The following is a 17200-nucleotide window of genomic DNA, read 5'->3' on the forward strand; positions in this document are numbered from 1 at the left end:
TGCCATTTTGGAACTCAATGCTCCAGCTGACGCTCTCTCTTCAGAGCTGGATTAAGGCTGTGAGGGGCCTGAGGCTAATAGGAGGGAAGGGCCTATATATGTACTATATATAGCATACAATTCATAAAATCATCAAACAAATATAATTGTATACTTATCCAAATTTAACAACTAACAAAAATCAAAGTTATGTACATTAAAAAAACAGCATACAGAAAATGGTTTCTTTCTGGCTTTAAACAGTGATATATAATAAATGATTGATGATGATGATTTGATAAACATGATGTATGGCCTTTTCCACGATTTCTATGCTCATTGATGTGCTGAGACACGAAAGGGTTGAATTTAGCAATCATTTACAGAATGCCAAGATAGTTGCCACTGTGTTTTGATCCAATAGTCTGATCTGAGCTACGGAATGGCAGACCATGCTCAGCAAGGAAAACAATGGTTTCAATTACACGTCTCAGGACATTCTTCCAATGCGATCGAGCTTCCACTTGAGAATCAATTCTGTCGCTGACTTTCTTTCGGGCATGATAGAGACCCACTGACAATGCATATTGCTCACACATTGCATGATTTTCTATGTCTGCAGTATTCTTCCAATCATTGAAGCCTTCACAGAACATGACACACTTTTTGTCTTCAGAAAACAAGCGGCAATAAAAACAGTGCACTTTTTTCGTAGAAAGTGAATAGATGAGCCATTCTTGTTTGCCAGTCTGTTTGTTAAACATATATTCAAACATTTATTTGGTCAGATAACGATTCTGTTTGGTGTACTCAGGTTTTGTGGAATTAATAGGAAAAAGAGAGCTAGGGGTCAATATTTATGCATTTATCCGATGAACAGCATACATAACTCTCTGGGTGAATTTTTTGGGGCTATTTATACATTTCGCAGAATTTTATACACACTTTGAGCCATAAGGATACAATATTTTACACCTTTGAAGATATAATTATGCAGTTATATATAATATTGCTTAATCAATCTTGTGACAAAGATTTAGGGTTAATGATATAAAAATTAGGGCCTAAAGTCGAGGGCCTAAAAAATATAGGCCTATTAGCCTATGGTTAAGTCAGCCCTGCCTCTCTTAAGCTCGCACAGCTAAACACGCGTTAAGCAGCAGGAAGGAACCTCCACTAGTGCTATTTAAAGGGATCATCAGCTGCTTACAAGTTAGTTCCTGGTTGATTTCTTCTGGCTATATCTACAATTCTACACGTTTTTAGTGCTTTTCATAGTTGTTGCAGGTTTCAAAAGTCTACAGGGAATGGTAAGGCAAGTACTGAAGATTTTTTGCTGACTACAATGCTTCTGCACAAACCACTTGCTCCCCGACATGGGTGGACTAGTAGACCTTCCTCTTGGAATAGAGTATGACTAGCAGAATGAGCAGAGGCCATGCAGAGCAGGCCAAGTTGTTAGAATAGGGAGGAGGAGGAGGTGGAGCAGGGCACTCAGCAGGAGTCCATATCCTCCCAGGGTGTTCAGGGAGCAATTTTCCTACCTGAACCTCAGTGACAGCCAATGTTTGAGACATCTGTGCTTCACTAAGGAGGTCTTTGAAATCTGCCAATTGCTGCAGCCACAACGCCGACCTCAGAGCAGGGCAAGGGCTGCATTGCCATTGGTTGGGAAGGTGACTGTGGCTATGAACTTTTATCCACCTGGATCCGCCCAGGAGATATTAACAACATCCCGCAGTTTGCAGTCCACTGTTCCACTGAGGCTCTTTATTCAAAGAGAGATAACTTCATTTCATTCCCTCTTGCCAGAGACAAGCAGGCAGAGCAAGCATGAGGGTTTTCAAGGTTTGCAGGCTTCCCCATGGTGCAGGGTGCCATTGACTGCATGCATATTGCTTTGCGGGTGCCGCATGTCAACTCTGCCATGACAAACCAAAGGGTGGCTATTGGGTGAGAAGGGCTATCTGCTGACGACATGGCTCATGACTCCAGCTGGAAATCCATGCACACGTGGGCTGCATATATACAATGAAAGCAATACAGCCTCAAGAAATGTGATAGAGCAGACCATTGGCTTGCTGAAGCAACGATACCCCTGCGTAGAGCACTCTGGAGGAGCCCTGCAGTACTTGGCTGACCAGATTCCAAGATTCATGGTGGTAAGCTGCATACTGCACAACTGTGCCATCACGAGGGGACAGCCCTTGTCACCACTTATCAGGTGAGAAGCTGAGGATCAGGAGCACGTGGAAGAGCAGAAGGATTAGGAGCACGAGGAAGAGGAGGAGGCAGAAGAGGAGAAAGATGAAGGGAGGCGTCAACCTAGGCAGCCTCTTTGTAGCTGGACTGTACATGAAGAATTAATTCAAGAGCAATAACCAGTAACCTCAACTCCAACTCCCCATTCACCAACAGTCCCACACTCCTTGCCTTCCCTCTGTCACTGACTATCACATTTTCTTCTTGGCCACAATGCAAAAATAAAAGCCAACACAAAATAAACATCCCAAACCAAATTTATAAATCAAGTCATGCCATATTGCATACAAACTTAAATTAACCATCCCTGCGCATTCCTTTAGTGCCTGTCTTCCATGTGCCTTTGCCTGTCCTAGTGCTACCATGCAGTGCTACCCTAGTGGCTGCAGCATGGCTGGTGGAAGGCTGCTGGCATTCAGTGGAAGAGACTGCAGATGACCTTGAAGGACAACCTCAAAAGGTTCTGGGCATAGAAGGCTTGGATTCAGACTGCACTATCTCAGCATGGGCAGCAGCGGTCTGGGTTGGCTGGCTGACAGGCATTATAAGAACATAAGAATTAGGAGCAGGAGTAGGCCATTTGGCCCCTTGAGCCTGCTTCGCTATTCAATTAGGTCATGCCTGATCTTCTACCTCAACTCCACTTTCAAGGGTCAAGGATGTCTCGGAACGGGTGCAGGGCATTCTGAAAAGGGAGGGTGAACAGCCAGTTGTCGTGGTGCATATAGGTACCAACGATATAGGTAGAAAAACAGGATGAGGTCCTACAAGACGGATTTAGGGAGCTAGGAGCTAAATTAAAAAGTAGGACCTCAAAAGTAGTAATCTCAGGATTGCTACCAGTGCCACATGCTAGTCAGAGTAGGAATCGCAGGATAGCTCAGATGAATATGTGGCTTGAGCAGTGGTGCACAATGGAGGGATTCAAATTCCTGGGACATTGGAACTGGTTCTGGGGGTGGTGGGACCAATACAAACTGGAAAGTCAGCACCTGGGCAGGAACGGAACCAATGTCCCAGCGGGAGTGTTTGCTAGCACTGTTGGGGAGGAATTAAACTAATATGACAGGTGGATGGGAACCTATGCAGGGAGACAGAGGGAAGTAGAATGGGGGCAGAAGCAAAAGATAGAAAGAAGAAAAGTAAAAGTGGAGGGCAGAGAAACCTAAGGCAAAAAGCAAAAAGGGCCACATTACACCAAAATTCTAAAAGGGCAAAGTGTGTTAGAAAGACAAGCCTGAAAGCTCTGTGTCTCAATGCGAGGAGTATTCAGAATAAAGTGGACGAATTAACTGCGCAGACAGCAGTTAACGGGTATGATGTAATTGGCATCACGGAGACATGGCTCCAGTGTGACCAAGGCTGGGAACTCAACATCCAAGGGTATTCAACATTTAGGAAGGATAGACAGAAAGGAAAAGGAGGCGGGGTGACATTGCTGGTTAAAGAGGAAATTAATGCAATAGTAAGAAAGGGCATTAGCTTGGATCATGTGGAATCTGTATGGATGGAGCTACGGAATACCAAAGGGCAGAAAACGCTAGTGGGAGTTGTGTACAGACTACCAAACAGTAGTAGTGAGGTTGGGGATAGCATCAAAAAAGAAATTAGGGATGCATGCAATAAAGGTACAACAGTTATCATGGGTGACTTTAATCTACATATTGATTGGGCTAACCAAACTGGTAGCAATGCGGTGGAGGAGGATTTCCTGGAGTGTATTAGGGATGGTTTTCTAGACCAATATGTCGAGGAACCAACTAGGGAGCTAGCCATCCTAGATTGGGTGATGTGTAATGAGAAAGGACTAATTAGCAATCTTGTTGTGCGAGGCCCCTTGGGGAAGAGTGACCATAACTGACTGCAAAAGCTTCTATAGATATGTGAAGAGAAAAAGATTAGTGAAGACAAACGTAGGTTCCTTGCAGTCGGATTCAGTTGAATTTATAATGGGGAACAAAGAAATGACAGACCAATTGAACAAATACTTTGGTTCTGTCTTCACAAAGGAAGACACAAATAACCTTTTGGAAGTACTAGGGGCCGAGTGTCTAGTGAGAAAGAGGAACTGACGGATATCCTTATTAGGTGGAAAATTGTGTTAGAGAAATTGATGGGATTGAAGGCAGATAAATCCCTGGGGCCTGATAGTCTGAGAGTACTTAAGGAAGTGGCCCTAGAAATAGTGGATGAATTGGTGATCATTTTCCAACAGTCTATCGACTCTGGATCAGTTCCTATGGACTGGAGGGTAGCTAATGTAACACCACTTTTTAAAAAGGGAGGGAGAGAGAAAGCGGGTAATTATAGACCAGTGAGCCTGACATCAGCAGTGGGGAAAATGTTGGAATCAATTATTAAGGATGAAATAGCAGTGCATTTGGAAAGCAGTGACAGGATCGGTCCAAGTCAGCATGGATTTATGAAAGGGAAATCATGCTTGACAAATCTTCTGGAATTTTTTGAGGATGTAATTCGTAGAGTGGACAAGGGAGAACCAGTGGATGTGGTGTATTTGGACTTTCAAAAGGCTTTTGACACGGTTCCACACAAGAGATTAGTGTTCAAAATCAAAGCACATGGTTTTGGGGTTAATATACTGACGTGGATAGAGAACTGGTTGGCAGACAGGAAGCAGAGAGTCGGGATAAACGGGTCCTTTTCAAAATAGCAGGCAGTGACTAGTGGAGTGCCACAGGGCTCAGTGCTGGGACCCCAGCTCTTTACAATATACATCAATGATTTGGATGAAGGAATTGAGTGGAATATCTCCAAGTTTGCAGATGACACTAAACTGGGTGGCGGTGTGAGCTGTGAGGGGGACGCTAGGAGGCTGCAGGTTGACTTGGATAGGTTAGGTAAGTGGGCAAATGCATGGCAGATGTAGTATAATGTGGATAAATGTGAGGTTATCCACTTTGGGGGCAAAAACGCAAAGACAGAATATTATCTGAATGGCGGCAGATTAGGAAAAGGAGAGGTGCAACAAGACCTGGGTGTCATGGTTCATCAGTCATTTAAAGTTGGCATACAGGTACAGCAGGTGGTGAAGAAGGCAAATGGTATGTTGGCCTTCATAGCTACGGATTTGAGTATAGGAGCAGGGAGGTCTTACTGCAGTTGTACAGGGCCTTGGTGAGGCCTCACCTGGAATATTGTGTTCAGTTTTGGTCTGATCTAATCTGAGGAAGGACATTCTTGCTATTGAGGGAGTGCAGCGAAGGTTCACCAGACTGATTCCAGGGATGACAGGACTGACATATGAGGAGAGACTGGATCAACTGGGCCTTTATACTTTGGAGTTTAGAAGGATGAGAGGGGATCTCATAGAAACATATAAGATTCTGACAGGACGGGACAGGTTAGATGCGGGTAGAATGTTCCCGATGTTGGGGAAGTCCAGAACCAGGGGACACAGTCTTAGGATAAGGGGCAGGCCATTTAGGACTGAGATGAGGAGAAACTTCATCACTCAGAGAGTTGTTAACCTATGGAATTTCCTGCCGCAGAGAGTTGTTGATGCCAGTTTATTGGATATATTCAAGAGGGAATTAGATATGGCCCTTATGGCTAAGGGGATCAAGGGGTATGGAGAGAAAGCAGAAAAGGGGTACTGAGGGAATGATCAGCCATGTACTTATTGAATGGTGGTGCAGGCTCGAAGGGCTGAATGGCCTACTCCTGCACCTATTTTCTATGTTTCTATGTTTCCTGCACTATCCCCATATCACTTGATTCCCTTAGTATCTAAAAATCTATTGATCTCTGTCTTGAATATACTCAACGACTGAGCCTCCTTGGCCTTCTGAGGTAGAGAATTCCAAAGATTCACAACCCTTTGAATCCTAAATGGCCAACCCCTTATTCTGAAGCTGTGACCCCTGGTTCTAGACTCATCAGCCAGAGGAAACATCCTCCCTGCATCTGCCCTGTCAAGCCCTGTAAGAATTCTGTATGCTTCAATGAGCTTACCTCTCATTCTTCTAAACTCTAAAGAATATAGTCCTAGTCTACTCAATCTCTCCTCAGAGGACAATCCTCCCATCCCGGGAAACAGCAAAGGCACTGGCGGAGTGGAAGGGATGGGAGCACGAATGCTGCCTTCCTGAGAGAGGACAGCAGACTCATGCTCCATGGAACCACGGCCACTCTCCCGGGTCGGCGCCTCACCAACCCTAGAAATCTGTTGAGACATTGGCCTTCACGCATGGCATCATGGTTGGGTTCACAAGTATGTTGATGGAGTGCGGGAAAGGATGGGCTCCAAGTTCTGCGCAAAGTCCTGTGCCAAGTTAGTGCTGGATTCCTCCATGCTCATTGACATTGAATGCAGGCTTCCTGGCAGGCCTGCCAATGCACCAAGCATTTGGTTGTGTACACCATCAACCATCTTCTGTAGACTGGCCCATCGAAGTCCTCATCTGAGTCCTCTGCAGCAGAACTCATGTGCGACCTCGCCCTCCGGTGAGCTGGCAATTGCGCTATCCTTGTCCCCTGCCCTGGCTGCAGGGCACTTGTGCTCAGTGTCTCACCACATGCAGATCCCGCCTCTATGATATGCTCTAAGATACATGCAGTGTCCATATCTGAGCTGATGGCTGCGAGTGTGAAATCAAGTGATGGTGTATCTTCATCATCACTGTCGTCTTGGTCTTCCTCCATTGCCTGGCCAGATTGCACTTGGGTATCTGAAAGGAAAAAGGTATAAGGGGGAAAGTAAGAGGTGCATGCTTACACCATATGCAGCTTTTAAGTCAGAAGAGATTGTGGTTCAGGGGAAGTGAGATGTGAGAAGGAGCATTAGGTATGAGGATACCATTATCTTCAATGGATTCAGCTTACTGCTGGCCTCAGCAATGGCCTTTCTGATGATAGCCAGCACCGTCTTCTCCATGGGAGCTAGAACCTGCAGGCATGCCTCTCCAGTTAGTTCCTGCTGCCTTAGGTTGTATGCCATCTTCTCCTGCAAGAGAGGGGGAAGTGTGTCAGTGAGTGTTATGCAATATGTTTGGGTGATGTGGCTGTCATGGTTGAATAGCAGGGTATGTAAATTGTGAGGTGTAGATGTGAGACTTGCAACAGTGCTAAGTGTGAGGAAGAGGTGAAGCATATTAGATATGAGTCCTGATTGATGGATATTATTGGTAGGTGAGTGATGGGGGTGTGTTGATTTGAGCAGTAGCTGAGGCTAGTGGTGCAGTTGGTAGGATGTGGCATTTGATGATGCATTCACTGACCTTGACCACTCGTGTGAGGTCATTAAACGTCTTGCGGCACTGCATCCAGGTCCTTTGGGCATTGACCTCCACGGCTATCTGCTCCCACTGCCTTTTCACTGTGTGTCTGGAGGTGTCTTCAGGCCCCCTGCGGATACAGCACATCTCCTTTCCCCTTCACCTCCTCCACAAAAGCCTCCAGTGCAGTCTTGGAAAATCTGGGTGCCCGCTCTCTCCCATGTTCAGCCATTTTTCTGTCTTTCCCAGGTCAGATTCAGCTCACAAAGGACTCCCAGCATCTGTCCCAGCCACAATGCACCTCCCCTTTAAGATGTGCAGGCTAGTTTTAAGCAATTTTAATTGCTGCTAGCAAATATCAATTTTGGGCCCCCTGCTTATGTGTGGAGCCCATCAACAGCGTGGCTAGGGCTGGCTGCATGCAGAAAACATGTACATGAGTAGGCAGCATGAAGATGCTGTGCTGCCTGCATTACATCGAAGGGGCATGGGGTAATTGCATATCGTGTTCACCGCGCCCTTTTTCAGAGCTATCCAATTTAGCTCTCTTAGCCTTTCCATTTAGTATAGGAAATGGAGCAATGGGAAACAGCACCTGCCTCATCTGCTGCCCTTGGGTCACTTTGGAATCCAACTTTAATGTTGCTTACAAAAGTCGAATAAGTTTTATTTTACATAAGAAAAAATTCCTGTATCTGCTATCTGTAACAAGACTCTCAACTTGTTTATGAACCCTATATATTTTTTTAATTTTGTTGCAAATAGCATACAGGGGATATTTTCCAAATTCTACTTTCATATCATAGTAAATTAAATGTTCATCAAATTTTTGTTCGTGCAGTTATGTAATCGACAATGCATTTATGCATATAACTGTGATCCTTTATTCTTGCTTCCATGATACTGACAGTATTGGGTTCAGTGTCAAAACAAAAACTCCAGAAGTTAAAGAGTTAACATGAATTTTCTGCAAAAGCTTTCAGTTAAGGAAAGGGGAAACCTAATGAAAATTAATAACTAGAAAATGGAATGGTCTCACGTGAGTCCTTGTCCTTATAACCTTTGCAATGTTCCTGCCAGGGGCCCCAGTTACTGTAGTTCCCGAAAGATCAAGATCAATTATTTTTTTATATATCAAAGCCATTTAGAATTCCCAAGATGGTAAAGCTTTGCTCTCGACAACATTGAAAAATAATAAGAAACAACTGAAATTTTCGACATTTCATAATATTTAACACACACACTTGTTCATTCACGCCAGTCAGCATGTGCACTCACTGTAATCCCAGATGTGCTCTCTTTCCTGTAAGCTGACAGCTATCAAACCCACCTTATAACATACATATTATACAAAATCTTGCATTGGTTTTCTAACCATTCTTACATTGTCATTAGCCTTCAGCTTCTAACTTCTGTGATGTGGATTTTGTTATCTGGCATTACCATAATATAATATGGACACTGATCTGAGATGATATAAAGAAAGAAAGACTTGCATCTATATAGAAACGTTCACGACCTCAGGATGTCCCAAAGCACTTTACAGCCAATGAAGTACTTTTTGAAGTGTAGTCACTGTTATAATGTGTGAAGCGCTGCTGCCAATTTGCACACAGCAATCTCCCACAAACAGCAATGTGATAATGACCAGATAATCTGCTTTAGTGATATTCGCTGAGGGATAAATATTGGCCATACAGGAAGATGGGTATCACTACTGCTCTGTAGACCATGAACTTGGTGCCAGTGTACAATAGGCACCTCAAAGCACTGGAGAAGTACCACCAAAGTTGCCTCCTCAAAATTCTTCAAATTAATTGGCAGGATATCATCATCATTATAGGCGGCCCCTCGAAACGAGGATGACTTGCTTCCCACCAAAAAAAGGATGAGTTCACAGGTGTTTCAATGAAGGACCTAAACTACATCCTGAAGGGTGGAAGATGCCTGTGCGTGCATTTTTTAACATGGGGTGGCCGTTGCACACCAGCCATCACATGGGCTTGACAGAGCTAGGTCTTGGTCCAGTGGCAAGGATTACCCAAGACAACTGGAGACCAGCTCTGCTGCATGGACCTAGCGCGCACATGTTTTGCAGTGTGAACTGGTCCGTGCAGCCCCTGGGCCCCTGGCCCTGAATTCGCACCTCCCCTGGGCCCTGATTACGTCCCTCCACAGTCTCTCGCCGCTCCTTCACCCCTCTCGCTGCTCCTGCTGTATCTGCCCAATCATCGACCTGGATCTTGATGACGTCACTCTTCACAGCCGTTGCCCTCCTACATCAGCTCGCGCTGTAGTGGCCTCCACGCTGCCCATGGCTGTCGCACGCTGCACCTCTTATGGCCCCGACTTGCCGCTGATGGTCCCTCACAGGTCAGGCTCTTCACATCAGCGTTCTCTCTCAGGCCAACATCCCCAGCATTGAGGCATTGACCACGCTCAATCAGCTCCATTAGATGGGCCAAATAGTCCACATGCCCGATACTGGACTCCTGAAATAAGCACTCTACTCCGAGCTATGTCACGGCAGGTGAGCCCCAGGAGGGCAAAGAAAATGCTTCAAAGACACCCTCAAAGCCTCCTTGAAAAAAATGGAACATCCCCACTGACTCTTGGGAATCCCTTGCCCAAGAATGCTCAAATTGGAGGAGAAGCATCCGAGAAGGCGCCGAACACTTCGAGTCTCTTTGCCAGGAGCATGCGGAAGCCAAATTAAACAGAAGCGTATGACAAATCAAGCACCCCGCCCACCCGTCCCTTCAACCAACATCTGCCCCACCTGTGACAGAGACTGTAGATCCCGCATTGGTCTCATCAGTCACCTTAGAACTCATTTTAGTGTGGAGGCAAGTTATCCTCGACTTCGGGGGACTGCCTAAGAAGAACAAATATTGGCCAGGAGACCAGAGATAACTCCCCTGCTCTTCTTTGAAATAGTGCCATGGGATCTTTTACTCCCGCCTGAGAGAGCAGACGGAGCTTTGGTTTAACATTTAATCCAAACGACGGCACCATCGACAGTGCAGCACTCCCTCAGCACTGCACTGGAGTATCAGCCTAGATTTTTGTGCTCAAGTCTCTGGAGTGGAACTTGAACTCACAACCTTCTGACTCAGAGGTGAGTGTGCTACCCACTGAGCAAAGATTGTTTTTTGCTACATTTTTGTGCAGAACAATCCCTAGATATGTCTATTTGTGAGCCTTTCTTTCTGCAACCAACATGGTGTTGAAATTTATGGGGACACAATCCTCCCCCCGAGACTTTGTGAAATCTGTGGGTGGGCACCTACCTTGCATAGGGCAGGTTGGTGTAAAGGCCACAATGAGCACCATTACACCCTTCTGTCCCATGCAGCTGGAAAAAGTGCCATTCGCCCACTATTAGGTTTTGGGATTTCCCTTGCTTGACCTCAGCCATGTCCCTCTCAGCCCCTGCATAAGGGGAGCAATTAGAAATACTTTTTCTTTAAATGCCCCTGGCCTGGACCCCACTGGTGGAGTCTACTATTGCCCATGTGGTCGCTGATGCACCTCAACTCACCTGGCTTACTGGCCTCCGGAGATGCACCACGTCCGACTGAATCAGATAAGTGGGAGCTCCTGGGATACGGAATCCGCAGCCATGGCTCCACTTCTTGATGACATTTGCCTTGTAAGGAGCAGACAGAGGGTCACGACAACCGCCCCCCCTCCCGCCCCCCCCACCAAACCTCCGCCCACTTGCAAGGCATGTTGGAAACTCCCAGGAATGCTACCATTTATCAGGGGGTTCTGCTGGTTTACCCCAGATTGTTGAGTTGCCATATCCTAGCAACAAATTTAAACGTCTAGTGCAACTCTGATATATTTCACTATTTGTTATTGATTTCAACATCATTATGTGAAGTATTACAGCAAAAATGTAATACATTCATATTTAAACAGAGGAACAACCAAATCACTTTCACAGGGAACAATTAAGACAATAATTGGCTTTTTATATTTGCAAGACCATCTACTGATTTAATTTTCATCTACAGGGAGCTAAAAGTAAGTGTTAATGAAGAGTTGGTGGGCACTCCATGATCTTGCACCTGTAACAAGAATACAATCGATGGTTTGTTTATTGCTGAAGTGCCAGGAAACTCCAGACAGTATTGTTGCTTGTTTCCATATGTAACTTCTGCAAGAGTTATCTTCTTGTGCATGATGTATATTATCAAACTATATCTCCTACCATTAATAATAGTTTTAATAAACTAGATAATCTCATGCGGTTTTGCTGACAGACAAAAGCAAACAAAAGTATCTTTCTCTTTTCCTGTAATTGTCTCGCTGCTGTCTGCCACTCTCTAATTCTTTCTGTCTGTTTGTCTGACCTGGTTTTCCATGATTTCTGTCTCCCTTTGTCTCTCTCCCTCTCGCTCCATCACCTTTCTCTCTATCTCTGTTGCTCTCACACACTTTCTCTTTATCATAGCTGTTCAACTCTTTTTCTCCATTTTTCTACTTTGTTGTAAGAAAAACAGGAAAACTTTACCTTTTAAATAAACTTATCAGATCTTTATGTGATCTGGTTGAAGTTGTTTGCTTGTGACTCTTGCTTAAAAAAAGTTTTTTTTTCGGCAAATATACACACATCACTTTCCTCAATCTAAATGCTCTTTTCCCTGTCAGTCTGCTGGGAAGTTTGCTATCAACTGAGCCAATTAGGCAGCTCAGATTATGGGCCCAAGTTTCGGGACACCCGTTTTTCGCGCCACAAAGTGCGCCTAAAAAAAACTTACCTATTCTCCGGCTCCCTGCAGGTCCTCTGGAGCTGGGCGCGGCGCAGCACGAGCTGTGGGGGGCGGAGCCAGGTCCCTGCGCTGAAAACAGTGTCAGGACCTCTGCACGTGTGCTACAGTGCAGTAGCTCCAGGCGCCCAAAACTGTGGGAGGGGCCCGAAGCACGCAGCCCCTAGCCCTGGCCGAATGGCCTCACTGGGGCTGCGTGGATAAGGCTCACCTCCCATGCCCAGCTCCCTCCCGATTGGACCCGACCCGACTTGACTCCAGCTCCCCCACCCCCCCCGACCCGACCCGACCCCTGGACCCGACCCGACCCGACCTTCCCCCACACCCCCGACCTCCGCTCCCACCCCCGCCCCGGCGACCCGACCTCCGCGACCCTCCCCGACCTCCGCGACTCTCTCCCCCCCGACCTCCGCGACTCCCCACCCCGACCTCAGCGACTCCCCCCCTCAACCTCCGCGACTACCCCCACGACCTCCGCGACTCCCCCCCCGACCTCCGCGACATCCCCCCCTGATCTCCACGATCCCCCCCGGGACCCGACGCCACCTACCTGTAAATCCAGCCCGAAGTCTTGGGCCCGGCCCGTTCTCTTTCTCTCTCTCCTCTCTCTCTCTCTCTCTCTCTACTCTCCTTCCCTCCCTCCCCTCTCCTCTCTTTCCCTCCCTCCCCTCCCCTCTCCTCTCCTTCCCTCCCTCCCTCCCTCCCCTCTCCTTCCCTCCCTGCCCTCTCCTCCTTCCCTCCTTCCCTTCCTCCCCTCTCCTCCTTCCCTCCCTGCCCTCTCCTCCTTCCCTCCCTCCCCTCTCCTCCTTCCCTCCCTCCCCTCTCCTTCCCTCCCTCCCTCCTCCTTCCCTCCCTCCCCTCTCCTTCCCTCCCTCCTCCCCCCTCTCCTTCCCCCTTCTCCTCCTCCCCCCCTCTCCTCCCCCTACCCCATCTACCTCCCCCCACCCCCTCCTCCCCCTTCCCCCCCCACCCTCCTCCTCCCTCACCCCTCGCTGTCAGAAACACAGACACTGACAGACAGAGAGTGAGAGACACACACACAGACAGACAGAGAGATAGAGACACTGACAGAGACACACTGGGGGGGCCGTCCCAGCACGCTGTTGGAGGACTCCCGGTGCTGCAGTCGGTAAGTAGAAAATGTTTTATTTATTGATTTTTTTAATTTGTTTTATTTTTTATTAATTTTTTTTGATTGATTTATTGGTTGATTTATTGATGTATTTATCATTTATTATTGATGATGGCTCTTTATTTGTAAAACTGAAGTATTTAATGTTTGTAAACTTCCCTTTAAACCTCCCCCGCCCCATTCCCTACGCCTGATTTGTAACCTACGCCTGATTTTCTAAGTGTAGGCAAGGTTTTTCTGAGCGTACAAAAATCTACACTTACTCCATTCTAAGTTAGTTTGGAGTATGTTTTCACTGCCTAAACTTTCAAAACAGGCGTAAGTGGCCGGACACGTCTCCTTTTGAAAAAAAAAATCTGTTCCAAACTGAAACTGTTCTAACTGACTAGAACTGGAGCAAACTAAATGCCGAGAATTGCAATTTCTAAGATATTCCATTCTAAACCAATTGCTCCCAAAACACAGGAGCAACTCAGGCCGAAACTTGGCCCCTATATTTCTGCTTTTCTGTGGGGTACAAATGTTCTAAGGGAAGATAGGCTATCTGAACTGTTACTATCTCCCTCGTCCCTCACCACCTCCACCATGGGTACTGCCATTCTCAAGAAGTTAACAGCATATTTTTTCTCTGTCTGTCCACGCAATTCGCCATTTTCGACCAAAATGTTTATACTGTTTCAAATGAGCTCAATCATTAATAACAACCTCTTTCAAATTGCCTTTCAGTTTGTTACTGTATCCTAAAGTTCGTCACCATCCTCTGCCTGTTCCATGACAACATGCAGGCTGTGATCCTTACCAACGGATCCATTACAGACCCAATCCACATCCGGATCGGGGTCAAACAGGGCTGTGTCATCGCCCCAACCCTCTTCTCAATCTTCCTTGCCGCCATGCTCCACCTCACAGTCAACAAGCTCCCCGCTGGAGTGGAACTAAGCTACAGAACCAGTAGGAACCTGTTCAACCTCCGCCGTCTCCAGGCCAGGTCCAAGACCACCCTGACCTCTGTCGTTGAGCTACAGTACGCGGACAACGCCTGTGTCTGCGCACATACAGAGGCTGAACTCCAGGACATAGTTGACGGATTTACTGGGGCATACGAAAACATGGGCCTTACGCTAAACATCAGTAAGACAAAGGTCCTCCACCAGCCTGTCCTTACCGTACAGAACTGTCCGCCAGTCATCAAGATCCATGACGCAGCCCTGGACAACATGGACCACTTCCCATATCTCTGGAGCCTCCTATCAACATTGACGACGAGATCCAACACCGCCTCCAATGCGCCAGTGTAGCCTTCGGCCGCCTGAGGAAAAGAGTGTTTGAAGACCAGGCCCTTAAAACTGCCACCAAGCTCATGGTCTACAGGGCAGAAGTGATACCCGCCCTCCTATATGGCTCAGAAACATGAACCATATACAGTAGACACCTCAAGTCGCTGGAGAAATACCATCAACGATGTCTCCACAAGATCCTACAAATCCCCTGGGAGGACAGATGCACCAACATTAACATCCTCAACCAGGCCAACATCCCAGCATCGAAGCACTGACCACACTTGATCAGCTCCGCTGGGCAGGCCACATCGTTCGCATGCCAGACACGAAACTCCCAAAGCAAGCGCTCTACTCGGAACTCCTTCATGGCAAATGAGCCAAAGATGGCCAGAGGAAACGTTACAAGGACACCCTCAAAGCCTCCCTGATAAAGTGCAACATCCCCACTGTCACTTGGGAGACCTTGGCCAAAGACCGCCCTAAGTGGAGAAAGCACATCCAGGAGGACGCTGGGCACCTCGAGTCTCATCGCCGAGAGTGTGCAGAAATCAAGCGCAGGCAGCGGAAAGAGCACGAGGCAAACCTGTCCCACCCACCCCTTCCCTCAACGACTATCTATCTCACCTGTGACAGAGACTGTGGCTCTCGTATTGGACTGTACAGCCACCTAAGACCTCATGTTAAGAGTGGAAGCAAGTCTTCCTCTGAGGGAGTGCCTATGATGATGATGGTATCCTAGTGTGATATGCTGATGTAATGCTATAATGTAAGAGGGATGCTGAACTCTGAGAGAGATAACTCTCGGCAAATTATATCCACTATCCACTAATACAAACTTTAGGAGGTGAAATTCATCTTGGACGGTAGCGAAAAATGGGCAACAGCAAATGGACAGCCCATTTTACATTCCGCCTGAAATCAATGAGAAAGAAAATCGGGCAGAGTGTTAAACAGGCTGATGATTTGTTAGTGCCCATTTTGCGCTACCACCTAGGATGAATTTCACAGCCCCAAGAAACTGATTGGAAACTGGGACATTTCCAGACAGTTCTTCTCTTGATCCCTCTGATGTTGCCGATCCTTCCGTCTTTTGCATTATGCCTCCACATCGGCACGACATTAAAGCTCAAAGCACCTCACTCCTTCTCTCACTTCAGTACACCATTGGCATCTGTCGGTGGCCAGGGTTTCCTAAGAATCAACTACCATGTTGCAATGCTTCAGGTGAAACTTCACTGTCTTTGCAGTGCCTAGCTGTCAATCCTGCTTTTACTGACATCCACCAGTTCTCCATAAAGTACCTGCTTCAGCAACCATACATTGTCCATCCTAGCAATGTCCAGGCTTATGAGCTGAGTATTGATCATCATAGGCTCAATACTGGTACGTTCAGCATGTTCCAGTACTTTGTTTTTGTGATTTTGTCTTGCCACCTAATACAAAATAGGAAGCAAAGGTGTGTTTGGTGAAATCTTTCCAGAGTGTACTTTCTTTGCTGATCCCAGTTCAATGACCAAAAAGGCTGCTTATTGAGACCTTTGCCATGAAGTGCAGATCAGCTTTTGCCAAAAGCAAGATCGCTGGTGGGAAGATAAGGTAGCAGAGTTGCATGGATGTGCCGCTTAGCCATCACATGAGACTGTTTAAGGGTTCAATTTTCCCCAAAGCTGTTTTTTGGCGTACTTGAAGAGTTACGCCCGTTTTTTGGAGGCCCAACTACGCCAAAAATAAAATCCAACTTTCCCCGTTTGAATTGTTCATTTTGGCGGTGCCTAGCCTGTCCTTTAACTTTGGGGTGGAGCCTAAGATCTACGCCAAAAAAGATCGGGTTGCCAGGGTAATCGGGGACACACACTGCGGGCTAAGGCTGGAAAGTGACACATACAACACATTCTGGCCAGCTCACAGCAACCTGCACAAACACCTTCCACATTGCAGCAACTTACCAGCATTAAATTATTGAAGTGTTTATGCCAAAAGTCTATGCCCCTCCACCACCCTCCCCTGCCCCCCCCCGATGCCCGGTGCCCACTACTAACCCTGGCTGAAGGGCCTCCCGATGCCAGTACCCGCTACTCTTCTTTTCTTAGGCGGTCCTTCGTATCGAGGATGACTTGCTTCCACACCAAAAAGGGATGAGTTCACAGGTGTTTCAATGAACGACCTGATATTCCCGGTCCCGCACTACATGTTAAAGGATAGAAGATGGCTGTGCGTGGATTTTTTTAACGTGTGGTGGCCGTTGCACACCAGCCACCACACGGGCTTGACAGAGCTAGGTCTTGGTCCGGTGGTAAGGAATTACCAAGACAACCGGAGACCTTCCACTAGCCCTGGCCAAAGGGCCTCTCTCCTCCCGGTGCCGGTTACCGCTCCTCTAACTCTGGTTGAAAGGCCTCCCCCCCTCTCTCCTCTTTCCTCTCCCCTCCCGCTCTGCTGCTGCTGTCCCGGTCGTGGAACTGCATTTGCTGCACTGATTCTCTTAACTGCACCGATTTTGTTAACTGCCCAGAAGGTTTTTCCACAGTGGTCACATAC

The sequence above is a fragment of the Pristiophorus japonicus genome, chromosome 9, assembly GCF_044704955.1.
Source record: "Pristiophorus japonicus isolate sPriJap1 chromosome 9, sPriJap1.hap1, whole genome shotgun sequence".
In the NCBI taxonomy this organism is placed as follows: domain Eukaryota; kingdom Metazoa; phylum Chordata; class Chondrichthyes; family Pristiophoridae; genus Pristiophorus; species Pristiophorus japonicus.